Source organism: Schistocerca nitens, chromosome 3 (genome assembly GCF_023898315.1).
Source record: "Schistocerca nitens isolate TAMUIC-IGC-003100 chromosome 3, iqSchNite1.1, whole genome shotgun sequence".
Lineage (NCBI taxonomy): Eukaryota > Metazoa > Arthropoda > Insecta > Orthoptera > Acrididae > Schistocerca > Schistocerca nitens.
The window spans coordinates 640,583,567-640,610,489 of NC_064616.1; the positions used below are offsets into that span (position 1 = coordinate 640,583,567).

General features: G+C 44.1%; 1 protein-coding gene across 1 annotated transcript in view; it reads left to right on the forward strand.

Moving 5' to 3' along the window:
- The window catches only part of LOC126249377 (uncharacterized), a 326,184-nt gene that overhangs the window by 202,323 nt on the left and 96,938 nt on the right, over window positions 1-26,923 (forward strand). The window lies entirely within an intron of this gene.

The following is a 26,923-nucleotide window of genomic DNA, read 5'->3' on the forward strand; positions in this document are numbered from 1 at the left end:
CATTTGAGCGGGGCTCGAACCGTCGCCTCATACACGTTCGTGTAACGAACCTCGAACGGTATTCACTTGACCACCATGAACTCTAACGTCCGGCACCTACGCACAGATACATCAGTTACATAATAGGCGCGTAAAACTTGCCTTGCGATTTTCTCGGAATTGCCAGAGTAGTGCCCCTTACTACTTGCACATTACGTTGTTTTAATGGCCCACTAAAGGTGTACAAAGTTTGAAGTAAATCAGTGATCCCAACGTCGTGGCGTCCGCTTGTGACTTGTTATGCACTCTGATATTATATCTTCACCTTTTTTTAGGATAAAATAAAGAAAAGTTGTAATATTAGCTTCTTTTTTATTTCAAATTGTTGCCACTCATCAAGGCTTACCTAAATTGTTATATTATATGTCATCCATTATTTGTTCGTCTGTTGTGATAGTTACAGTTGGTCATACTCATGTAATATTTCTTTTTGTGCTGGTGGTAAACTAAAAACAACTGGACATTTACGCGATCTAATACTGTACTATTAAGTTTAAAAAATTACAAAAATCTCTTTTATTGTACATTTATTTACGTGCCGTGAACATTCATTCTTTAACTGCGATGTTTCACAATAGATGTCTTAAAAACTTCTATTGAAAAATTCTTCAACGTCGTTGAAGAACGTCCAGTCACAAATTTCGTTTGATACTCTTAATGAACGAGCTTTCAGTAAAAAGCGTCGGTGAGGGAGCCTAGAAATACAGCATCTTCCAGACTGACTTGATACATGGATTCTAGGATGCCACGTGAGATAAGTGCATACGGTTTTCCCATGGCCGATGCTTTCTGGGTCTATACTGGCCATTGTCTTAGAGTCCCAAAAGTGAAAGCTTTACTATAGTACCTACTACCCAAAAGAGAACGAGCTTAAAGTTGAATTCGAAGGCGAATCCATTGCAAATGAGAAGATAAGGCTAATTAAGTTTCGTGACTTAGTAATGGGCCGCTGAGACCTTCTAGAGTCGTTAGGAACTTAAGGATTCATTCTATTTCTGAAAATACGTTACGGACCACACAACCCTACATTATCAGTGAAAATAATATTAACAAAATTACTATTTCAGAATTATTAAACTGCCAGTCAGTTTATTAACAATCATTTATTTCCAGGCGCGTTCTGGAAAACTATGCCATACTGGTATTTACGAACTTTTAGAACACAATATATCGGTGTAGGAGATCATTTATTTTGTTAGTTCCAGTTACTGTAATCAGACGAAATGATCTGCAAGGTCCTTCATTGAAAAGGTCATAAATATGCTTACATCCAAAATTCAGAGAATTTAAGTACATTTCTTCATGACTATAAAATTTAAATTGTACATCGCCTGTTTATTACGATATACCACATAATTTATGTACTGTCACAAGCTTTCAAATCTCAAATTTAGAAAAGTCTGACGAATGGAAATTTCAGATATTAAATACTGAAATGTGAAGCATATTTAATAGTTAAAGTTTCGTCTAAAATAACATCTACATCCTAATTTTTTTTTAAATAAGCTGTGAAATGAAACATATATAAAATGAAGAAACCGTGTAAACTATGAATAAATTAATTTTGCTGGTAAACCAGGTCCAGTGTAGTTTGTCATTACTGATGTTTTAAAATGCCACAGAAATGGAACGCAGGAAATGAGATTAATGTTGACTCTATAAGTTATTCATGATACTCAAAATGGAAACACATTATTTTAAGCATTTGTAAAATTAATTTACCGATGAAGAAGAAGAAACAGTATTACGTATAAACTTATGCTGCAGGATGAATTCGAATCCGGCGTGAGGGGACATGCCTATTTAACCGATATTCGAGGCTACAATTTGGTGCTGGTATTCAAGAATCACTTCTTATTTCATGCTGACGTCAGCAGCGCGAGTTTTCAATTGCAGTGCCACAAAAGGCAAGCCATCGTAAGTCCTTCTAGCGACGAAACCATAAGTGTTTGGACACTCAATGTGCCATTTGCTAGCAGTATAAGAAATTACGTTAGTTTGATAGAAATCACATTAAACGGCATTAAGCCCAACTTCTGAGTGATTTTATTAATTATTGTCCTACCCACGAAGACCGCAGCGATCTAATTCCCTGAGATCTGGCGTGGACCGGCGGTCCCAAATACCTCATAAATATTCATTCGCTTTCCCATCATGATTCTGAGCACGACAGCACATAACTGTAACGTTCTTCTTTTCTTTTATGTTGTTATGAAACCTCTGCTGTCTTTACCATGCAGAGTACGGGATTCTCTTCGCTGGAGGATATAACTTAGGTGAACAGAAATTTGTTGTAGCCATTTGTTTTCACGTTGCCACTAAAACTGACATGAGTCCAAGCGGTTTGCACAAGAAGTGTGTTCACAATATGTCTCCACAACCTATAAATTTCACTATATGCGAGATGCAGATTGGTAACTGCAGCTAATCAGACAGCGTCTAGCTGTACTCACGTCATCAGGACACAGCCTGGCATACTGTTACCAGATGTAGAAGTATGAAACCGGAATCTCCTTATAGGTTGCGCTAGCCGTCAGCGTAGGGTCCGTGAGAACGCGTCTGCAGCGCCATCTGCTACCTGTAACGGCTGACGTCGAATGTCAATACACAGTAATCCAATTTCCATACATCGGTATCTGTTCCAAACCCGTAAACCCGTCGAGTTTTGTGCCTACGAACTACGATTTGAGGACAGCATTCTCTTTCTTTTATCATTTGAAGAAAACTGCTGCAGATCGCATAGAATAACTGTCGAAGCTTTCGGCGAATATACTCTTGGGAAAACACAATGTTTCGAGTGGTTCAAAAAATTCAAAAGTAGTGGTTTTGACGTGAGAAACGACGAGCGCGGGAAACCACCGAAAAAGTTCGAAGACAAGGAATTGCAGGCCTTATTGGATGAAGATGATACTCAAACTCAACAGGAACTCGCGGAAGAGTTTGAATGTAACGCAGAAAGCCGTTTCTCCTCGGTTGAAAGCTGTGAGAAAGGTGCATAAAGTGGGAAAATAGGTTGCGCATGAACTGAATGAAAGACAGCAAGCAAATCGAGAGACCACTTTTGAAATGCTGCTCGCCAGATACAAAAGAAAGTCGTTTCTCCATCTAATAGTGACAGATGATGAAAAATGGTTATATTTTGAGAATCCTAAGCGTCGTAAATCATGGGTGAATCCAGGAAAACCATCGACATCCACTGCAGAACTAAATCGCTTTGGAAAGAAGGCAACGCTCTGTGTTTGGTTGGATCAGAAGGGTGTCATCTATCATGAGCTGCTAAAACGTGGTGAAACCGTTTACACTGATCGCTACCAACAGTAAATGATCGATTTAAATCGACCGAAATATGGAAAAATGCAACACAATGTCATATTGCTCCATGATAATGCCCCATCACACACAGAAAAACGGGCTAGGGAAACGATCGAGGCGTTCAGCTGGGAAATACTACAGCATGCGGCTTATTCTCCAGACTTAGCTCCGTCCGATTATCATCTGTTTGCGTCACAGGGACACGCTTTCGCTGAACAACGCTTCAATTCATATGAAAATTTACGAAAATGGCTCGCTGACTGGTTCGCTTAAATAGCAATGGAGATTATTTTGAATAAAATATTGCTTATCAGTTTCAAACAGCAGACTTTATTTCAACCAAATTCCGGTTACATACTTCTACACCTGGAAATCATCACTCCCATTGTACCTCGGCAAGCACTGCTTATTCATATCCAAGTGATGCGGGTCACAGCTGCAATGCAATGGAAACAATCTGTAATGACAGGAGTAATGGCTGGTACAACCTTAGGGAAGTGTACATCATATAAGGGGAGATCAAAAAGTTTCCGGTTTCGGGCGTTGATGCAGCGTTTATGCAACCCAGGTCAACTCCGATGGGTATATAACCACCGACATTTAGGCAAGGGGTTAGTATGGCCTTCGAAAGCAAACTCTTTGCTCGCCCCTTGTAGGTATAGTAGGGGGATTATGTATCTGCCAAGTGGATGGTTGTTTGGGATTACGGATATGAGAAGCCTTGCTGCTTTTTCGATGGTTACTGTAGTCAAAGTGTGTAGTCCACTCGATCATCTTTGCGCTGCCTGTGTTTTGTTACGTCTATACTTTATTATGAAGCCGGATGACTGACTTGCGTATGGCCGGCCGCTGTGGCAGAGCGGTTCTAGGCGCTTCAGTCCGGAACGGCGCTGCTGCTACGGTCGCAGGTTCGAATCCTGCCTCGGCATGGATGTATGTTATGTCCTTAGGTTGGTTAGGCGTAAGTAGTTCTAAGTCTAGGGGACTGATGACCTCAGATGTTAAGTCCCCTAGTGCTCAGAGCCATTTCAACCATTTTGACTTGGGTATGTTTAGGCGAGCTGAAACACATCAGTCAGACTTATTACTCTGACATTACAGTGACGTTTTAAAGCTCCCAATAGAAAAAGACACAGCCACGATGTATATATGTCCGAAAGAAAGGACACCACACACACCCACATACACACTATATATATATATAATTTAAACCGACAAACTCTCGGAGGTTGTAGAGGACATCAAAACAAATATTTTTCCCTAATGTCATTCTTTCCTAGGAGGATTACTTAAACCGGTGGAGGCCATATTACGCTCTTCAGTTGTTAGAGGCCGTATTACGATATTGAGTTGTTAGAGGGCGTATTACGCTCTTCAGTTGTAGGCAACTGCTGTCCACCAGTGTAGTAGTGCATTGCCTCTGTTTACTAATGGAGCGATACACCTGGAGTGAGTACACTGATATGGTTGGTGCGTACTACGTAGCGCACCACAACAGACGAGCTGTACAGCGGGTTTATCAACAATATCCTAATCACCGTATCCCGCATCTTACGACCTTTGCTGCTGTGTACCAACGTCTGCGTGAGACCGCGTCATTTAGCAGATTACCTGGACAGGGATACCGTCGCACGGTAAGAACGCTGCAATTTGAGGAAGCTGTCTTGCAGCAAGTGGAGCGGGATCCTTCAATCAGCACTCGTGCAATTGAACGTAACATGGGGACGAATCAGACGAATGTAAAAACAATCCTTTGAGAGCAATTGTTACTTCCATTTCACTTACAGTGTGTCCACTACCTGGAACCAGTTGATTATCCACCCAGAGCACAATTTTCGCAGTGGTACCTGGAACAGTGTGAAATGCATCCGACATTTCCGTCGTCTGTGTTGTTTACCGATGAAACAACGTTCGGGCGTGATGGAGTCTTCAACATGCACAATTCGCATGTTTGGAGTGAAGATAATCCACATGCCACAGATACTAGCACTCTTCAAGTGCGGTTCTTCGTTAATGTGTGGGTTGGTGTTGTTGGGGACAGTTTAATTGGGCCGTATCTGCTACCTAGGCAATTAAATAGAAAGGCGCTATTACAGTTTTCTCGCCAGAGCATTGCCAGAATTGCTGGAAGACGTCCCATACCTACAAGACAACGTATGTGGTTTCAACATGACGGGGCGCCGGCACATTTCAGTTATCGTGGGCGTCGATTTCTGGTTGGTTCAAATGGCTCTGAGCACTATGGGACTCAACTTCTGAGGTCATTAGTCCCCTAGAACTTAGAACTAGTTAAACCTAACTAACCTAAGGACACCACAAACATCCATGCCCGAGGCAGGATTCGAACCTGCGACCGTAGCGGTCTTGCGGTTCCAGACTGCAGCGCCTTTAACCGCACGGCCACTTCGGCCGGCTCGATTTCTGGACTGACGGTTCCCAGAAACGTGGATTGGTAGAGGTGGTCCTGTACCATGGACTGCTCGATACCCAGATATGTCCCCTCTGGACTTTTTTGTGTGGGGAGAGATGCCCAACCTTGTTTACGCAACTCCCGTTGCATCAGAAGAGGATCTGTTTGCCCGGATAGTAGCAGCAGCAGGAACAATTCATGATACTCCTGGGGTTTTTGCCCGTGTCAGACAGAACATGATTCAACGGTGTAATCTTTGTTTAGGTGTCAATGGAGGCATTTTTGAAAATCTACTGTAATTGAAATTGGGTTGTGTTAATGTGTTGTCTCCTGCTCATTAAAAAAATGGAAAAGTGTTTGTTGGTTTAATTAATTTGCCGCCAGAGAAATCTTCCTCTGCCGGTTTAAATATGCCTCATCGGAAAAAATGACATTAGGGAAAAATATTTGTTTTGATGTCCCCTACAACCTCTCAGAGTTTGCCGGTTTAAATACTTTTCTCCCTGTATACGAGGGGCGTTCAGTAAGTAAGGCAATACATTTTTTTCTCGGCTAATTTCAGTTCAGAAACTGCGGGATTTCTTGTAGGACATCATGGAGTATTCCCGCCTTAGCCCCAGCAGTTTCATGAAGTTCCGATTGATGGGGGCGCTATACGTAGCCTTCGAAAGGCGTCTGTAACGAAGGGGCGTTTCAAGCAGACAGCTGTCATTGAGTTTCTTTTCGCGGAAAACCAGAGCGTCGCAGATATTCGTAGGCGCTTGTAGAATGCCTACGGAGACCTGGAAGTCAACAAAAGCACGGTGAGTCGTTGGCGAGACTTCTGTCATCATCCCAACAAGGTCACGCAAATCTGTCCCATCTCCCGCATACCGGCTGCCCGCACACAGTTATGTTACTCTCGGGAAATTGAAGAAACGACTTCAGCGTGTTTATCCTCACAAGAACGCAAATGAACTTTTCCTTCTCCATGACAATGCAAGGCCACACAAAATGCTGCGCACCCGCGAGGAGCTCACAAAACTTCACTACATTATTCGCTATCCACCCTACAGCCCGTATCTCGGTGCTTCCGACTTCCATCTGTTTGGCGCAGTGAAAGATGCACTCCGCGAGAAGCCGTACAAGGATGCTGTTATTGACGCAGCAAGACGCTGGGTCCGACGTCGACAAATGAAGTGGTACCTTGCGGGCATACAGGTCTTCCCTGTAAGGCAGCGAATGCCGTCGCATTGAACAAAGATTACTTTGGAAAATAGGGTTTTCTAGCCAACAGCGTAGGGAATATGGCGTATTCGGATCCTGAATAAAACCAACTTGCTCTCAGAAAAAAATGTATTGCATGACTTGAACGGATGGTGGAGGCCGTTAAGGCGACCGCCGACGTTAAGCGGGAGATCTCAGTTCGACTCCCTATTCGGTACATGTTTTCAAGTGTTGCTGTCGATTCATTTCAGTGCTCAAATGCGGATAATGTAACTGAAAACGTTTGGATAGTATTTGTACGGCCCCTGGGTCACGTAAGGTATCTGTTCTTTCGAACATGCCCGAAAGAACAGACATCACATAAGTATGTAAGTGTGAATGCTTAGGTGGCATAACTCAGTTCACAAGATACAAGCCTATACATGGTAATCACAACACACAGTTTATTCTTCAGTAGTTCATTAGCCAGAATTGATTTAGTTCGTTGCCCCGTACGCTATAAAATATGTATTATTTTTTCGTAACTTCAGTATATGGTAGTTTCTGTCAGGTGTACGACTGGCTATGCCTGTACGTAAAACAAAAATATTGTTTAATTCCTTCTCCATTGATGCTACCCACCTTCAGAAAGAACTTCTTCAATTTTACATGTGATTTACACGAGATTACGGATTCTAAGAAACTGAAATACGTTCTGCTGCCATTATAGTAGCTTTGTAAAAAAAATAAAGAACAGCTACATATCTGATTAAATGAGTAACTCATTACGTATCTCCTTTCTTTCCTCTGCTAATTATCTGTCTCTTTCAAAGTAATTCATCTTATTTTTGTTTGTCCTTCATCGCTTGAACTATTCCTTTGATATCCTTCTTCCTTTCAGTTTCTTCTGCTTGCTATAAGCTCCCTGCTGTCGTAGCCTGTAGTTCAATCTCTATCCTTCTTACCACATTATTATTATTATTATCTTCTCTCTTTTCTCAGACGTTATGTCTGGTTAAAAATGAAAAGTGACGCGGACCTTGATCAAGCGTGACTTCCTTTTAACTGTACGGTATATGTTACATTGCATTTAGGAACTTTCGGGTAATTGAACATGTATCAATAATTACAGATTTCTGTAGTTGTATATATACGTTTGGGTGTAGCTGTATTGCGTTGATGTACTGGTGGATATTGTGTGGTATGACTTCTGTAGTTGATAGTATAATTGGTATAATGTCAACTTTATCCTGATGCCACACGTCCATTACTTCCTCAGCCAGTTGGATGTATTTTTCAATTTTTTCTCCTGTTTTCTTCTGTATATTTGTTGTATTGGGTATGGATATTTCGATTAGTTGTGTTAATTTCTTCTTTTTATTGGTGAGTATGATGTCAGGTTTGTTATGTGGTGTTGTTTTATCTGTTATAATGGTTCTGATCCAGTATAATTTGTATTCATATTCTCCAGTACATTTTGTGGTGCATACTTGTATGTGGGAACGTGTTGTTTTATTAGTTTATGTTGTATGGCAAGTTGTTGATGTATTATTTTTGCTACATTGTCATGTCTTCTGGTGTATTCTGTATTTGCTAGTATTGTACATCCGCTTGTGATGTGATCTACTGTTTCTATTTGTTGTTTGCAAAGTCTGCATTTATCTGTTGTGGTATTGGGATCTTTAATTATATGCTTGTATGCTTGCTGTAATATCTGGTGTTTATTGTTTGATCCTGTATTGCAATCATGAATCCTTCCTACTCACTGTATATATTGCCTTTTCTTAGCCATGTGTTGGGTGCGTCTTGATCGATGTGTGGCTGTGTTAGATGATACGGGTGCTTGCCATGTAGTGTTTTCTTTTTCCAATTTACTTTCTTCGTATCTGTTGATTGTATGTGATCTAAAGGGTTGTAGAAGTGGTTATGAAATTGCAATGGTGCAGCTGATGTATTTATATGAGTGATTGCTTTGTGTATTTTGCTAGTTTCTGCTCGTTCTATAAAGAATTTTCTTAAATTGTCTACCTATCCATAATGTGAATCTTTCTGTTGCTGAATGCATGTGATGTATTCTATATTATTATTATTATTATTATTATTACTTCTAGTATTATTCCTTCTTGCTTAGGGCAACTAAGGGCCACATGCCAATTTCAATTTCTTTTTTGTTGTTCTCTTCTATTAGTCTTCCTGTTATTATTGTTGCCGTTATTTTTGTTGATACTACTGCTGTTACTCCTAAGCATGCATCTAACTGTTGCCTCAAATGACCTACACATTATTCCCGACATTGTCATAATTATCATTACTATTCCTTTCCTTGACTTCTATACTCATAGTCGTATGATTGTATTTAGTCCAACTGGTACTTCCATGATTTATGTTTAGTAAGAACTTCTGTTGTATTTCATGTTAGGAGAATTTATTCAGGCCGCCTTTTTAGATGTAGGATTAGACCTCATGAACTTAATCTTACCACATGAATTAAAAGAAACATTACTGCACCAGCCGGCCGAAGTGGCCGTGCGGTTAAAGGCGCTGCAGTCTGGAACCGCAAGACCGCTACGGTCGCAGGTTCGAATCCTGCCTCGGGCATGGATGTTTGTGATGTCCTTAGGTTAGTTAGGTTTAACTAGTTCTAAGTTCTAGGGGACTAATGACCTCAGCAGTTGAGTCCCATAGTGCTCAGAGCCATTTGAACCATTACTGCACCTTTAAGAAATCATAAAAAATATAAAATATTAACTTATGCGTGAGTTATAGTATCACAAAAAACTATTCAGCGGTCAGAGTAATGAAGAAACGTTACGTGTCCCAAATTAACGTGTGCTGAAACCATCAGACGCTGGAATAGGTGTCTTCAAACGCCTCGTCATCGCTGGAAATAGGTTTTGCACATTCTCCAGGAATATGTTATTTCATATGTTTTCTTTGCGAGTTCAGCTGTACTAGCTATTTAACAACCAAAACAAATTATTTGTCTGTCGTCATGAGCAGCTTGAATAATATCTTCATTAATACCATCGTCATCTGTTTATCCTACAGTAAACCGTGTGTCGTTGTATACAAGGCGGCTTTCAGTTTGCTCACTCCATATACAGTTTTTATTTCGGTATTCACAGTGCTACAGATCTTTCAATGGCTTTGAGAATTTGCACTATCTGATCAAAGGTATCCACTGACTTTCAGTGAGATTCTGGATGTCTGTGGACGAACGGCAGCCCTTTCTTCCTCAAGATCCGGAACCACAGAAGATAGTTACGTTGGACGCTGGAGTGTGGAGCGAAGTCTTCGTTTTAACTCATTACCAAGGCGGTCTGAACTTCTCGCAAGGCGGTCCCATTTGTGAATGTTGTTGTCTACAAAGCATTGCATCACAGATGATGCTCGATCACAGGACACATTATCACACTGATAGAAACAGTCACCGGCTCCGAACTGTTCGTCTACTACAAGCAGTACACAATGCTGTAAAATGTGTTCATATCCTTCCGCATTTAGCGTTATCTTAAGCGCAATAATGGGACCACTCACTAACCACGAGAAACACCCTCATACCGTAACAACACTTCCTCCGTACCTCGCTGTTGGCACTACAAATGATGGCAGGCAAACCTGGAGGAATTCACCAAACCCAAACCTTTCCATCGGATTTCCACGGGGTGTAGCGTAATTCATCACTCCAAATCTGTTGCTTCCATTCATCCACAGTCCAATGGCGTCGCTCTATGCGTCACCTCGAGCGTCGCTTGGCACTGGCTACTCAAATGTATGACTTACGAGGAGCTGCTCATCCACTGTACCGCCATTCTTTTTAACTCCCTACTCACAGTAATTGAGCTAGCTGGACTGCTGGTAGCATTTAGGGACTCATGAATGCTTCCTTACACCGATTTCATTAGACTTTTTACAATCGCCGTCGGTTCGTGTGGTGTGTTGGCCTTGCTTTAGCCGTGGTTGTTCCTTCGCGTTTCCAATTAAAATCACAGCACCAACAGTCGACTTGGACAGCTTTAGAAGGGTTGAAATGTTCCTGATGGATTTTTTACTCGGGTTACACCCAATGACTTATTCACACTGGAGGTTCCGGTGCTCACCTAACCGAACCATACTGTTGTTACTGCTGTACTGCTGACAACACAATGGTCGCCACCGTTTTATACCGGAAGGTGCGCCTATCGTCAAATCCAGTGCTCAGTTTCGCACTACATAGGTATGTCCGGATACTTCTGATCAGATAGTGCATGTCTTCCGATATATCGTTAGGTTTTCTGCTGGGCTTCTAGCCTGTCTAAGTTATTTCAATATGTATTATTAGCATTCAGTTTAAGGCCATCTGGTTCATGTGCCCTTGCCAAAAATGGTTCAGATGGCTCTGAGCACTATGGGACTTAACATCTGAGGTCATCAGTCTCCTAGAACTCTGAACTACTTAAACCTAACTAACATAAGGACATCACACACATCCATGCCCGAGGCAGGTTTCGATTTCAAATCGAAACGAGGTTTGTTGTAAAGGAAGATTTGCTGCGACTTAGCTTGCAGGTAGCGGTCGCGCGGTTCCAGACTGAAGTGCCTAGAACTATTATTGTATGCTAGGTTCCTTTCAGAATGGAGTTGTTGACTATGTCCATATCTTGCATTTTACCGCTGCTGGTAGGACCAGTCGTTGCCACAGCTGGAAATCTATGTCCTTCAGATAAAAATAAATAAATCTACAGACGTCTCGATTCGGTTATAGTTCGACGAAATCTCCCTTGTGTTCGATAGGAAATATACTATGTGATCAAAAGTATCCGAACACCCCCAAAAACATACGTTTTTCATATTAGGTGCATTGTGCTGCCACCTACTGCTAGGTACTCCATATCAGCGACCTCAGTAATCATTAGACATCGCGAGGGAGCAGGATGGGGCGCTCCGCGGAACTAACGAACTTCGAACGTGGTCAGGTGATTGGGAGTCACTTGTGTCGTACATCTGTACGCGAGATTTCCACACTCCTAAACGTCCCTAGGGGCACTGTTTCCAATGTGACAGTGAAGTGGAAACGTGAAGGCACATGTACAGCACAAAACCGTACAGGTCGATCTCGTTTGTTGACTGAAAGAGACCGCCGACAGTTGAAGAGGGTCGTAATGTGGAATAGGCATACATCTGTCCATGTTTTGAGCACCTTCTTACTTCCCACTGTTGAAGAGAAATTCGGGGATGGCGACTGCATCTTTCAACACCTGTTCATAATGTACGGCCTGTGGTGGAGTGGTTACACGACAATAACATCCATGTAATGGACAGACCTACACAGAGACCTGACCTGAATGATGTAGAACACTTTTGGGATGTTTTTGAACGCCGGATTCGTGCCTGGCCTCACCGACCGACATCGATACCTCTCCCCAGTGCAGCACCCCGTGAAGACTGGGCTACCATTCCCCAAGAAACCTTCTAGCACCTGACTGAACGTATGCCTGCGAGAGCGGAAGTTGTCATCAAGGCTAAAGATGAGTCAACACCATATTGAATTCCAGCATTACCGATGGAGGGCGCCACGAACTTATAAGTCATTTTCAGCCAGGTGTCCGGATACTTTACTTAGGGGAACGGGTAGGATTGAGTGGAAACGGTATCCAACTTGCTGAGGAAAATTATTAAACTTTCCTTACAACATACGGCGACCATTATTCTGAACACATACAGCTCGAGGAATGTACAATCGCAGAAGTAATACTTGGACCCCATCTTTCCTTGATTTAATGTTCGATATTAAGAATACTTGTAATACAGATCAGCCAGATTTTCCAGAACAGTCACGGCCCTCACTGACTCTCTGTAACTTCAAGCTAACGGTTTCTCCGATATTACACTGCGTTATTATAACCCGACATGTACTCGTCCGCTACTATATTTCAAATCGAAACGAGGTTTGTTGTAAAGGAAGATTTGCTGCGACTTAGCTTGCCATTATCTCTAGTGAACTAATTGTGACCATAAGCGTATTTCTTTTGTTTTGTTATCAGTATTACTCTCCTCTAAGAAGAGCGCGTACACGATGTCCACAACATAAAACGTTATTGGCAACTGGAGGAGAAACATTCGAGACGAAGCTGTATGTTGTGTCATTGTGTACTTCATTTACTACTTGTCCAGTCTTCGTTGCACCATGAGTTTGCGCTCGTGTGTGCAACGTAAGTCCTCTGCTGGTGGTCTAATGGCTGCCGGCACTGTGGTTCAGTCTGTTCCGTCAGAGGGCTGGCGGCCCTCTGGAGGGGAAGCAAAAACCTGAGTGAAGTATCCAACGATGAACTTGAAGGGGAGCAATGTGACGTCCCCCCAGACTAAATGATGAGAACAATTATGAACGAAATGCAGAAAAAAATTGTTAGTGTCCCTGTATGTTGGTCTCAGGTTCCTGGGTTCGATTCCAGGCCATGTCGGAGATTTTCTTCCCTCGGAGACTGGTTATTTGTGTTGTCGTACTCATTTAACCTCAACTTCATCGAAGCACAAGTCGCCGAGCGGCGTCAAATACACTTAGGCGCCAAAGAAACTGATTTAGGCATGCGTATTTAAATACAGAGATATGTAAACAGGCAGAATACGGCGCTGCGGTCGGCAACGCCCATATGAGAAAACAAGTGTCTGGCGCAGTTGTTACATCGGTTATGAAGATTTAAGTGAGTTTGAACGTGGCATTATAGTCGGCGCGCGAGCGATGGGACACAGCATCTCCGAGGTAGCGATGAAGTGGGGATTTTCCCTTACGACAATTTCACGAGTGTACTGTGAATATAGGGAATCCGGTAAAACATCAGATCTCCGACATCGCTGCGGCCGAAAAAGATCCTGCAAGAACGGGATCTAAAACGACTGAATAGAATCGTTCAACGTGACAGAGGTGCAACTATTCCGCAGACTGCTGCAGATTTCAATGCTGGGCCATCAACAAGAGTCAGTGTGCGAATCATTCAACGAAACATCATCGATATGGGCTTTCGGAGCCGAAGGCGCGCTCGTGTACCCTTGATAACTGCACGACACAAAGCTTTACGCCTCACCTGGGCCCGTCAACACCGACATTGGACTGTTGATGACTGGAAGCATGTTGTCTGGTCGGACTAGTCTCGTTTCAAATCGTATCGAGCGGATGGACGTGTACAGGTATGGAGGCAATTTCATGAATCCACGGACCCTGCATGTGAGCAGGGGACTGGTAAAGGTGGTGGTGGCTCTGTAATGGTGGTGAGCGTGTGCGGTTGGAATTATGTGGGACCCTTGATACGACTAGATACGACTCTGACAGGTGAGACATACGTAAGGATCCTGTCTGATCACCTGCATCCATTCATAACCATTGTGCATTCCGACGGACGTGGGCCATTCCAGCAGGAGAATGCGACACCCCACACGTCCAGAATTGCTTCAGAGTAGCTCCAGAAACACTCTTCTGAGTTTAAACACTTCCGCTGGACACCAAGCTCACCAGACATGAATGGAACTGATCGGCTGTCGGACCCCCTGCGTCTAATAGGCGCTGGTCATGCATGGTTGTTTATATCTTTGGGTGGGTTTAGTGAAATCTCTGAACAGTCAAAGGGACTGTGCCTGTGATACAGTATCCACAGTCAACGTCTATCTTCAGAAGTTCTGGGAACCGGGATGATGCAACATCTTTTATTGATGTGTGTAGTTGTTTGATTTGGACGCAGTGGGAGATAATTTAGAAGCAGAGGTTAGCTATTGACAGTAATTCTCATCTTGACTTCAGAACTAAGGGGATAGCTGGTTCCGTACGCTAGACCAGTTGCCTTGGAAGCCGTCGCACGCCGCACAAAGCTAAACAAAAACACTAGGAACAAGAAGCACACTTATTGTCAGAGCTTTCTTTAATACAGTTTCGGCGTCAGCCGTGGGTCACTGCGAACAAAATTGAAGCCATACAGGTGCAGATGGCGTGTTGTGAGTAGTGGAGGATTACGTTGCGAAGCTTCCGGCGGCCACAGGACGCTTGTGGGCTGGCCTGGCATACTGAACAGCTTGTCACCTTTGCAAAGACCGACTCACGACGCGAAGTCAACGTACTGCTTTGATACTGGCTGCCCAACGTGCCTTGCGCTCCAGATACTGACCACACTGCCACTTGCAGATTCTCTCACTTCTAGGTTGTTACGCAAATAATGCGAGAGGCAAGGCCGTAGCCAAAGGATGTGCGGCGAATTCAGAACCCCCCTCCCCCACCCTCTCACGTTAACGAAATTACACACGATCTAACTGCCATGTTGTGGAATTGAGAGGTAAGGGAAAACCACTCTCGATAGATTTAAACTATGTGTACATCCATAGTACTACTGGCTTTCACTCATCAATATTATATCCATTACCAATTGTTGCTGTTGTTTTAGTTCAGTTGTTGTTTTGTTAATCAGTTGTGTTTACCTGCTGCCCGCATCTCGTGGTCGTGCGGTAGCGTTCTCGCTTCCCACGCCCGGGTTCCCGGGTTCGATTCCCGGCGGGGTCAGGGATTTTCTCTGCCTCGTGATGGCTGGGTGTTGTGTGCTGTCCTTAGGTTAGTTAGGTTTAAGTAGTTCTAAGTTCTAGGGGACTTATGACCACAGCAGTTGCGTCCCATAGTGCTCAGAGCCATTTGAACCATTTTGTTTACCTGCTGTTGAATTTGATGTAAGTGCAACCGTTTACTTGTTTTCGTACTGTGTGCTGTTGTGATAATTTCGAATTATGGCTAAGTCTGTAACAAGAGAGAAGAAGAAAATCGATTTTGATTTATCTGCTAGCGTTATGGTAAGTTACACTACTGGCCATTAAAGTAGCTACACCATGAAGAAACGCAGTTGATAAACGGGTACTCATTGGATAAATACATTATACCAGAACTGACATATGATTACATTTTCACGCATCTGGGTGCATAGATCCTAAGAAATCAGTACCCAGAACAACCACCTCTGGCCGTAATAACGGCCTTGATACGCCCGGGTATTGAGTCAAACAGAGCTTGGATGGCGTGTACAGGTACAGCTGCCCATGCAGCTTCAACACGATACCACAGTTCGTCAAGAGTAGTGACTGGCATATTGTGACGAGCCAGTTGCTCGGCCACCGTTGACCAGACGTTTTCAATTGGTGAGAGATCTGCAGAATGTGCTGGCCAGGGCAGCAGTCGAACATTTTCTGTATCCGGAAAGGCCCGTACAAGACCAGCAACATGCGGTCGTGCATTATCCTGCTGAAATGTAGGGTTTCGCGGGGATCGAATGAAGGGTAGAGCCACGGGTCGTAACACATCTAAAAGGTAACGACCACTGTTCAAGGTGCTGTCAATGCGAACAAGAGGTGACCGAGACGTGTGACCAATGGCACCCCATACCACCACGCCCGGTGATACGCCAGTATGGCGATGACGAATACACGCTTCCAATGTGCGTTCACCGCGATGTCGCCAAACACGGATGCGACCATCATGATGCTGTAAAAAGAACCTGGATTCATCCGAAAAAAATGACGTTTTGCCATTCGTGCACCCAGGTTCGTCGTTGAGTACACCAACGCAGGCGCTCTTGTCTGTGATGCAGCGTCAAGGGTAACCGTAGCCATGGTCTCCGAGCTGACAGTTCATGCTGCTGCAAACGTCGTCGAACTGTTCGTGCAGATGGTTGTTGTCTTGCAAACGTCCCCATCTGGTGACCCAGGGATCGAGACGTGGCTGCACGATCCGTTACAGCCATGCGGATAAGATGCCTGTCATCTCGACTGCCAGTGATACGAATCCGTTGGGATCCAGCACGGCGTTCCGTATTGCCCTCCTGAAGCCACAGATTCCATATTCTGCCAACAATCATTGGATCTCGACCAACGCGAGCAGCAATGTCGCGATACGATAAAACGCAATCGCGATAGGCTACAATCCGACATTTATCAAAGTCGGAATCGTGATGGTGCGCATTTCTGCTCCTTACACGAGGCATCACAACAACGTTTCACGAGGCAACGCCGGTCAACTGCTGTTTGTGGATGAGAAATCGGGTAGAAACTTTCCTCATGTCAGCACGTTGTAGGTGTCGCCAGCGGCGCCAACCTTGTGTGAATGCTCTGAAAAGCTAATCATTTACGTATCACAGAATCTTCTTGCTGTCGGTTAAATTTCGCGTCTGTAGCACATCATCTTCGTGGTGTAGCAATTTTAATGGCCAGTAGTGTAAAAATATGTACACACTACTATGATAGCCTAATTACGAATCTATAGTTGTACTATAATAACCTAATTACGAATCTATAGTCGTTTAATGTTAGCACTGGATTCGTTATTTGGAGGCTAATAAAATTTTGTGGTTGCAATTTCACAAGGCAGCGGTGCGATAAATATCATTACAAGTAACATTAAGTTAAAATCACTGATAAAATACACTTAGATTTCTATGTCGTCCAAAATTCGCGTTGATCAACAAAAATATCGCCTAAACAGTGATGGTTGCATTTCTGTAGAAAAATTGCTCAATATTCTATCATTAGTAGCCTAAATGGCAAAATGTCGCCCAATCTGGTCACCTGTGTGGTACTCAGTTATGAAAACCTGTTCCGATACGGAACGCAGGGGAGGGGTTTGTGGAGACTGGAAGAGTTACAGGATGACAGCACATTCTGTAGTTCGTTCGTTTCTAAAAGAGTTTTTTCAACGGGCTGCTTGAATTCGCCCGAGTCGACTGCGCTGTGTTTCCCGCCCTCCTCCTTTTGTCCAAAATATATTACACTCTTGTAATAATGTAATTACTAAAGCAAGCAATTCCATGCACAATTAAATCTTAAAATATGCCTGCATTCATTCACTATCAAATTACTAAACAAGCACAATTAAAGGAAAAACATGCAATGTCAGAATTGAGTATTTCGTTGAGATGTATTTTGTTTTATTTGAAAACAATGTTCAACAAATAGTCTTTTCCAAACTCTCCTCCGACTTGGGGTAGCTCTGCGTATTGGGCCGCTGAGCTAGGTAGTCCCTAGGTTCGGGAAGCGAGGTTGTTTGAATCCACCCGCCAGCAGCCTAGAAAGTGGTTTTCTGTGGTTTCCCATTTTCAATTTAGGCAAATACCGGGGTTGTTCTGTTACTATAGACCACAGCCAACTCCTTTTCTCTCCTGAAAGATTTCAATTCCCTTAAAGGCGCAGCCTCTGCCTAAATGAAAGCCGAGAATGTGTTCGGAGACCCCCGGCACTAAAAGCCATATGATAAATAAATAATAATCTAAATTCTCCTCATTTAGGCTCATGTATTTGCCTGCCGGGCACTTTTTAATGCACAAAATGATCTTTCTTTCATTGCTAGAAGTGAGAGATACACACTCAAATGAGGAAATTTGAGAAAGTGTAACGTTGAATAATTCCAGAACCTTTGCATTTGCGCCAGCAAAAAATCTTCTAGCCTCCCTGTCGAACCGATTTCTCGTTATTGCAAAAGCGCTGTCGGTAATAATCACGCTGTCCCAGAAAATAGCGCTCATCTGTTCCTGATCACTTCCTCAGCTCATATCCAGACTGAGAAAAGAAGAGTGCAAAATGAAGGGAGATTGGAGCCAGACTACTACTTAATGATAGCCAAAATAAAGCACTCGTAAGTGAGGAGATTATATCCTCACTTGGTGGAAACTCCGAGATCAGTGTCGAGTAAAATGATTTATCGTTCTTTGTGGAAATTTTAAGAATAAATGAAAAACATGAGTGTTTTTAGGGTCGTGTTCAACAAATCGGAGCCGCCTCCCCACTCCTCCCCGCGTTTGGAAAAATCCTGGCTACGTCCTTGCGAGAGGTGCTGTGATTTTGCACGAAATGAGCATCGCAGCGGGCAGAGAAATAAAGACGTTAATCTACTTGTATAAATGAAAGTCGTGTGGCATTGTAGACAAGGATATCAATGGAAGAAAGTAGTTTTAAAAGTTTTTAATTAGCTTATGTTTTCATGACCATTCAGCCAATCATGATTTATACATTTTAGGAACAACTATCTGTTCTGACTGTTTGTGTACAACCATTTATAACAAAAGAGATATAGTTTTTATAAAATTTGTATGCATACACTATGCTTATATATGAGTAAGAATTAAATTAAATTACAACTAAAGGAGAATTATTTTCAAAAGAGAAACCATATACATGTACTCTAAACTTTGTCTCCCATCAGTCTCCTGGTGTGTTAAGTTACTGAGGTCTGTCCTCCAGGTAATGCATTTACTCTTTTCGGCTCTGCTTCCTCGGTGTGACCGATCTCGCATGTGTATCGCGTTGTCCGTCTAAAACCGTACCGTATTCACAAGACCTACATTATATGGACTTTCTTAATTCCTTGATAGATGAGTGCGTAAGTACACTACTGGACATTAAAACTGCTACACCAAGAAGAAATTCAGATGATAAACGGGTATTCATTGGACAAATATATTATACTAGAACTGACATGTGATTACATTTTCACGCAATTTGGGTGTATAGATCCTGAGAAATCAGTACCCAGAACAACCACTTCTGGCCGTAATAACGGCCTTGATACGCCTGGGCATTCAGTCAAACAGAGCTTGGATAGCGTCTACAGGTACAGCTGCCCATGCAGCTTCAACACGATACCACAATTCATCAACAGTAGTGACTGGCGTATTGTGACGAGCTAGTTGCTCGGCCACCGTTGACCAGACGTTTTCAATTGGTGAGAGATCTACAGAATGTACTGGCCAGGGCAGCAGTCGAACATTTCTGTATCCAGAAAGGCCCGTACAAGACCAGCAACATGCGGTCGTGCATTATCCTGCTGAAATGTAGGGTTTCGCAGAGATCGAATGAAGGGTAGAGCCACGGGTCGTAACACATCTGAAATGTAACGTCCACTGTTCAAAGTGCCGTCAATGCTAACAAGAGGTGACCGAGACGTTTAACCAATGGCACCCCATACCATCACGCCGGGTGATACGCCAGTATGGCGATGACGAATAAACGCTTCCAATGTGCGTTCACCGCGATGTCGGTAAACACGGATGCGACCATCATGATGCCGTAAAGAGAACCTGGATTCATCCGAAAAAATTACATTTTGCCATACGTGCACCCAGGTTCGTCGTTGAGTACACCATCGCAGGCCCTCTTGTCTGTGATGCAGCGTCAAGGGTAACCGCAGCCATGGTCTCCGAGCTGATAGTCCATGCTGCTGCAAACGTCGTCGAAGATTCGTGCATATAGTTGTTGTCTTGCAAACGTCCCCATCTGTTGACTCAGGGATCGAGAAGTGGCTGCACGATCCGGTAAAGCCATTCGGATAAGACACCTGACATCTCGACTGATAGTGATACGAATCCGTTGGGATCCAGCACGGCGTTCCGTATTACCCTCCTGAACCCACCTATTCCATATTCCGCTAACAGTCATTGGATCTCAACCAAAGCGAGCAGCAATGTCGCGGTACAATAAACCGCAATCACGATTGGCTACAATCCGACCTTTATCAAAGTCGGAATCGTGATGGTACGCATTTCTCCTCCTTACACGAGGCATCACAACAACGTTTCACCAGGCAACGCCGGTCAACTGCTGTTTGTGTATGAGAAATCGGTTGGAAACTTTCCTCATGTCAGCACGTTGTAGGTGTCGCCACCGGCGCCAACCTTGTGTGAGTGCTCTGAAAAGCTAATCATTTGCATATCACAGCATCTTCTTCCTGTCGGTTAAATTTCGCGTCTGTAGCACGTCATCTTCGTGGTGTACCAATTTTAAAGGCCAGTAGTGTATATACACCATAACATCTATTGTTTGCAGAAGTGTAGTAACGCATACCCCAGAGCATTGATTTGATTTAGTGTGCCATCTCTTCTTCCTGTCCTTTCGGGACATATTAACATTATGAGGTTAATGTCTTCTTCACATGTGCAAGGAGAATTGTCGATCAGTCCCATGCGATGTAGGTGTTGTAAGACGAAATTCACTGAATTTCATTCGTGCAATGGTTATAGAAAATCCTCTTGACACCGTTTTCTTCATATACACTATCTGATCAGAAGTATCTGAACACCCTTACGTCATGCAGAATTGACTTCCAGATGTCACTAGATGCGGAGAGTGTTGCGTTGTCAGTAGAGACGCAGTAACAGCGGCATGAGCCGGTCGGGAGAGCTCAATGACGTGGAACGTATGGACTAGTCATGTCACTCGAGTAACGCCAACGGCATTGCCTTGATGACTAGTCCGTCTCTCGTCAGATCTGGTGAGTTCAGCAACGTCTGACGTGGCCAGTATGTACGACGGTCACTCCAAAAGAAATGCACACTATTTTTTTTAAATCCATCTTTTATTCTATATGTTTGAAAGTTTTACAGTGTGTTGATACGTCCTTTAGGAACAATATTTTCATTTCTCCACATAGTTTCAATCACTCTCAACTGCCTTACGCCATCTTGGAACCAGCGCCTGTATACCCGCACGGTAAAATTCTGGACCAACCTGTTGGAGCCACTGTTTGGCAGCGTGCACAACGGAGTCATCATCTGCAAACCTTGTTCTACGAAGAGAGTCTCTCAGTTTCTCAAAGAGATGATAGTCACATGGAGCCAGGTCAGGACTGTAAGGAGGGTGTTTCAGTGTTGTCCATCCGAATTTTGTGATCGCTTCCGTGGATTTTTGACTGACATGTGGCCGTGCATTGTCGTGCAACAGCAAAACATCCTGCTTTTGCCGATGTGGTCCAACACGACTCAGTGGAGCTTGAAGTTTCTTCAGTGTAGTCACATATGCATCAGAATTTATGGTGGTTCCACTTGGCATGATTTCCACAAGCAAGAGTCCTTCGGAATCGAAAAACACCGTAGCCATAACTTTTCCAGAAGGAGGTGTGGTTTTGAATTTTTTTTTCTTGGGTGAATTTGCATGATGCCACTCCATTAATTGGCTCTTCGTCTCTGGTGAAAAATGATGGAGCCATGTTTCATCACTTGTCACAATTCTTCCAAGAAATTCGTCTCCACCATTCTCGTACTGTTCCAAAAGTTCGCTGCATACCGTTTTTCTTGTTTCTTTGTGAGCCACTGTCAACATCCTGGGAAGCCACCTGGCACAACCCTTTTTTAACGCCAACACTTTCAGTATTCTGCAAACACTTCCTTCCCCTATCCCAACGTAGCGTGACAATGCGTTCACTGTGATGCGTCTGTCACCAGTCACCAATTCGTTACCTCTCTGCACATTGTCTGGAGTGCGTACAGTACGAGGCCTGCCGCTGCGAGGACAATCCTCAATACTGCCGTGCCCGCTTTCATCACGTAACCTGCTTGCCCACCGACTAACTGTACTGCGATCGACAGCAGCATCTCCATGCACCTTTTTCAGCCTCTTGTGGATGTTTCTCACTGTCTCGTTTTCACAGCACAGGAATTCTATGACAGCACGTTGCTTCTGACGAACGTCAAGTGTAGCAGCCATCTTGAAGACATGCTGTGACTGCGACACTCACGGGAACAGTTTGAACTAAGTTTGAAAACAAGCGGGAAGGATGTATCTACACACTGTAAAAGTTTCGCACATGCAGAATGAAAACTGTATTTTTACAAAAATAGTGTGCATTTCTTTTGGAGTGACCCTCGTGGCCTGAGTGTGCCACGTGCTGTTGGATGCTTTCCTTTGCCTTTAAGGTAAAGTGGAAGAGGAGTGTTGACGTAAAGTTTCTGATCACCAAACTTTGCGCCTGTGTCCCTGATTAAATTCCAAACATCTCCGCAGTGTCTCCTGAACTGAGGACCTGTGACACTGTTGACGGTGATCTGTCCGTCGGATGGGAACTTTAAACTCGACGGCCCCCTTGCTGCTACTCGAGAGGAGCAGTCTATCTGCCGGCACCGGGTTTCATTCTCTTACTTTTTCTCATCACCTTCCAACACAAACGTTATACCACGCTACTTACATCCATTACAGTCACGTACACTTATGGGGTACGCTTAAACAAAGATCTCGCGCCCTTCGAGAAGTAAAGATTCCATTTTGGGCGAAGGACAGAATATCCTGCCCAACTAGGCGGCCGAATCTCCCATTCGGTATCTCCCAGCCAACAATGCCATACGAATTGACTTTTCACCTGAGTAGCAAACCCATCAGTGATATTTTAGTTCTTCTAAAACGGCCCAAGTCGACTGTTGGTGATGTGATTGTTAAGCGGAAACGCGAATAATCAACCACAGCTAAACGGATACCATGCATGTACTAATGGGCACTGGCCGTCGAGTATTGCGGAGAGTGGTTGTAAAAAATCTCATTGAATCAAAGGAAGGGACCATTACTGAGTTACAAAGTGCTACCAGTAGTCCAGCTAGCACATTGAGAGTGCTTAGAGAATTACAAGGAATGTGGCAGAATGGTGGAGCAGCTCCTCATAAGCCACACGTTTCTGTTGTCAAGGTAAGAGACGATTGATGTGTTCTAAGAAGCGACACCACAAGACAACGGATGCATTTCCACAACCTCTTCTATATCCGGTCTGCCTGAGCGAGCGTTCTCTGAGAACATTGTGGGTGATGTAATTTGGATTTTGGTAGGCAGTTCGTCTCTCGAACTTGCATTCAGTTATGCTAGTTTCTGTCTCGAGATTTTTTTGTGTCAGTGTTAATATCGAGACACAGAAGTAATGACAGCATTACTGATGAACTTTTGGACGATATGCATCTCATGCGTGCGTTCACTGAATGCACTAGGAGAGCGACACAGCCGTGCTATCCCGAGGTGTTCCTGCAGCAATGACAACCGTACCACAGTACTTCTCCGTCTATAATAAACGCCTGCGAGAAACCGGATACGACTGTGTTAGAATGGAAGTAACAGAAAAGCGACACAACCGTGCTATGCCGAGGTGTTCCCGCATCAACGGCAACCATATCACAGCACTTGTGCATCTGTATATAGCTGCCTACGAGAAACTGGATCTGTCTGTTTTAGAATGCTTTTCGCTATTGTGAATATATTTTCATGGAAACAGAGCTGACTGAATAAACCACAGTTACAACACCGGAGACGACAGCGCCCTACTGCCAAAATACAAATAAAATAACGGAAGATATTTTGTCGGTGGAGTTCGGGTTCTCTCTGTACAAATGCACCCAACAGCGGCAGCTAAATAAACGAAATCCTCCTAGTTCTTAACCACTGGTGTTTATTGGAACCGATTCGCATATCATGGTCAAAGCATACTACGAACTGGTGTCTCTGAGCGGCTTGGTTAAGTGCAGCCCTTTCGGGTCCCCTCAATTTAGACCAAGGGTCCCCTTTTTTTTAAATTTATTGGCTTTCGGGTCGTGCCCATGCAGCGATCGCAATATTGCTTTAGACGATACGACAGTGCATTTGAGGCGACTTTTAGTGTCATAAATGGCAATACGAATCTAAGGACATTACAACACCTACTTCCCGAGCGGAGGAAATCTCCGACTGGGCCAGGAATCGAACCCAGATCTCTTAGGTTATCAAACCGCCCCGCTGATCCCACAGCTATTACGGCGGACAGGACGAAGGCTTGACTGACTCAGTAAAAAAGGAGTTAAACTAAATAGACTGCGCATGTGTGACTCCCTTAACAGGTCTGTGTAAGCCAAATGTAAAAGACACGTGAGTAACTTAAATGGGAATAATTGCAAGAAAGCCCGCGTCATTGTTGCGAAGGCGTGTTGGATAAATTTAGAGAATCGATATTCGAGGAAGTCTGTGCGACAGTCTTGCTGCTATCATTATTACTGAGGGGCTATGAGAAAAAGATCAGAGAGATTAAAGCACATACGGATGTATGTATACAGTCATTTTCCTATCGCTCAGTACGCCGATATTAGTGTTGTTTGTGTATTTTAGCTTACCATAGGTTGTTAAACGATTGTAGTAAATAGTGTCTTTGGGTCCAGAATGAGATTTTCACTCTGCAGCGGAGTGTGCGCTGATATGAAACTTCCTGGCAGATTAAAACTGTGTGCCCGACCGAGACTCGAACTCGGGACCTGTGCCTTTCGCGGGCAAGTGCTCTACCAACTGAGCCACCGAAGCACGACTCACGCCCGGTACTCACAGCTTTACTTCTGCCAGTACCTCGTCTCCTACCTTCCAAACTTTACAGAAGCTCTCCTGCGAACCTTGCAGAACTAGCACTCCTGAAAGAAAGGATATTGCGGAGACATGGCTTAGCCACAGCCTGGGGGATGTTTCCAGAATGAGATTTTCACTCTGCAGCGGAGTGTGCGCTGATATGAAACTTCCTGGCAGATTAAAACTGTGTGCCCGACCGAGACTCGAACTCGGGACCTGTGCCTTTCGCGGGCAAGTGCTCTACCAACTGAGCCACCGAAGCACGACTCACGCCCGGTACTCACAGCTTTACTTCTGCCAGTACCTCGTCTCCTACCTTCCAAACTTTACAGAAGCTCTCCTGCGAACCTTGCAGAACTAGCACTCCTGAAAGAAAGGATATTGCGGAGACATGGCTTAGCCACAGCCTGGGGGATGTTTCCAGAATGAGATTTTCACTCTGCAGCGGAGTGTGCGCTGATATGAAAATTCCTGGCAGATTAAAACTGTGTGCCCGACCGAGACTCGAACTCGGGACCTGTGCCTTTCGCGGGCAAGTGCTCTACCAACTGAGCCACCGAAGCACGACTCACGCCCGGTACTCACAGCTTTACTTCTGCCAGTACCTCGTCTCCTACCTTCCAAACTTTACAGAAGCTCTCCTGCGAACCTTGCAGAACTAGCACTCCTGAAAGAAAGGATATTGCGGAGACATGGCTTTGCCACAGCCTGGGGGATGTTTCCAGAATGAGATTTTCACTCTGCAGCGGAGTGTGCGCTGATATGAAACTTCCTGGCAGATTAAAACTGTGTGCGGGACCGAGACTCTAACTCGGGACCTTTGCCTTTCGCGGGCAAGTGCTGTACCGACTGAGCTACCCAAGCACGAATCACGCCCTTCCTCACAGCTGCCAGCACCTCGTCTCCTACCTTCCAAACCTTTACAGAAGCTCATTCTGGAAACATCCCCCAGGCTGTGGCTAAGCCATGTCTCCGTAATATCATTTCTTTCAGGAGTGCTAGTTCTGCAAGGCTCGCAGGAGAGCTTCTGTAAAGTTTGGAAGGTAGGAGACGAGGTATTGGCGGAAGTAAAGCTGTGAGGACGGGGCGAGAGTCGTGCTTGGGTAGCTCAGTCGGTAGAGCTCTTGCCCGCGAAAGGCAAATGTCCCGAGTTCGAGTCTCGGTCCGGCACACAGTTTTAATCTGCCAGGAAGTTTCATATCAGCGCACACTCCGCTGCAGAGTGAAAATCTCATTCTGGAAACATTGATCTGTTACACTGCAGTACAATTAACTGAAGCACCATCGTGGTCGACATCCACCTCTCAGCCATTCAGTTTCGACGGTTCTCCACAGTGGTATCAATAATACAGAAGTATCTTGATACATATGCCGGCCGCGGTGGCCGAGCGGTTCTAGGCGATTCAGTCCGGAACCACGCGACTGCTACGGTCGCAGGTTCGAATCCTGCCTCGGGCATGGATGTGTGTGATGTCCTTAGGTTAGTTAGGTTTAAGTGGTTCTAAGTTCTAGGGGACTGATGACCTCAGATGTTAAGTCCCATAGTGCTCAGAGCCTTTTTTTTTTTTTTTTTTAATATATACATATGCACCACAGAGGCAGGCGAATAGTGCACAACCTTCGCCATTTCAGAAAAACTGCCCATGGCCCATTTGATCCTAAAGGTAATGATCCACGTTTTGTGAATACGATTTTCTGCTTCCTTTTCCTATTGCGGCAGCTACTGAAATATGCAGAAATAGCTCGTATATCTCCTGAATAGCTTCGCCAGTCACTTCCGGTGAGCAATGCGTTCAGGCGGTCCTTCTGGAACGTGACCTAGTAATGTGACTGCATAGAGGATTTCGCGAGTATTTAATTAAAGGGCAGGTA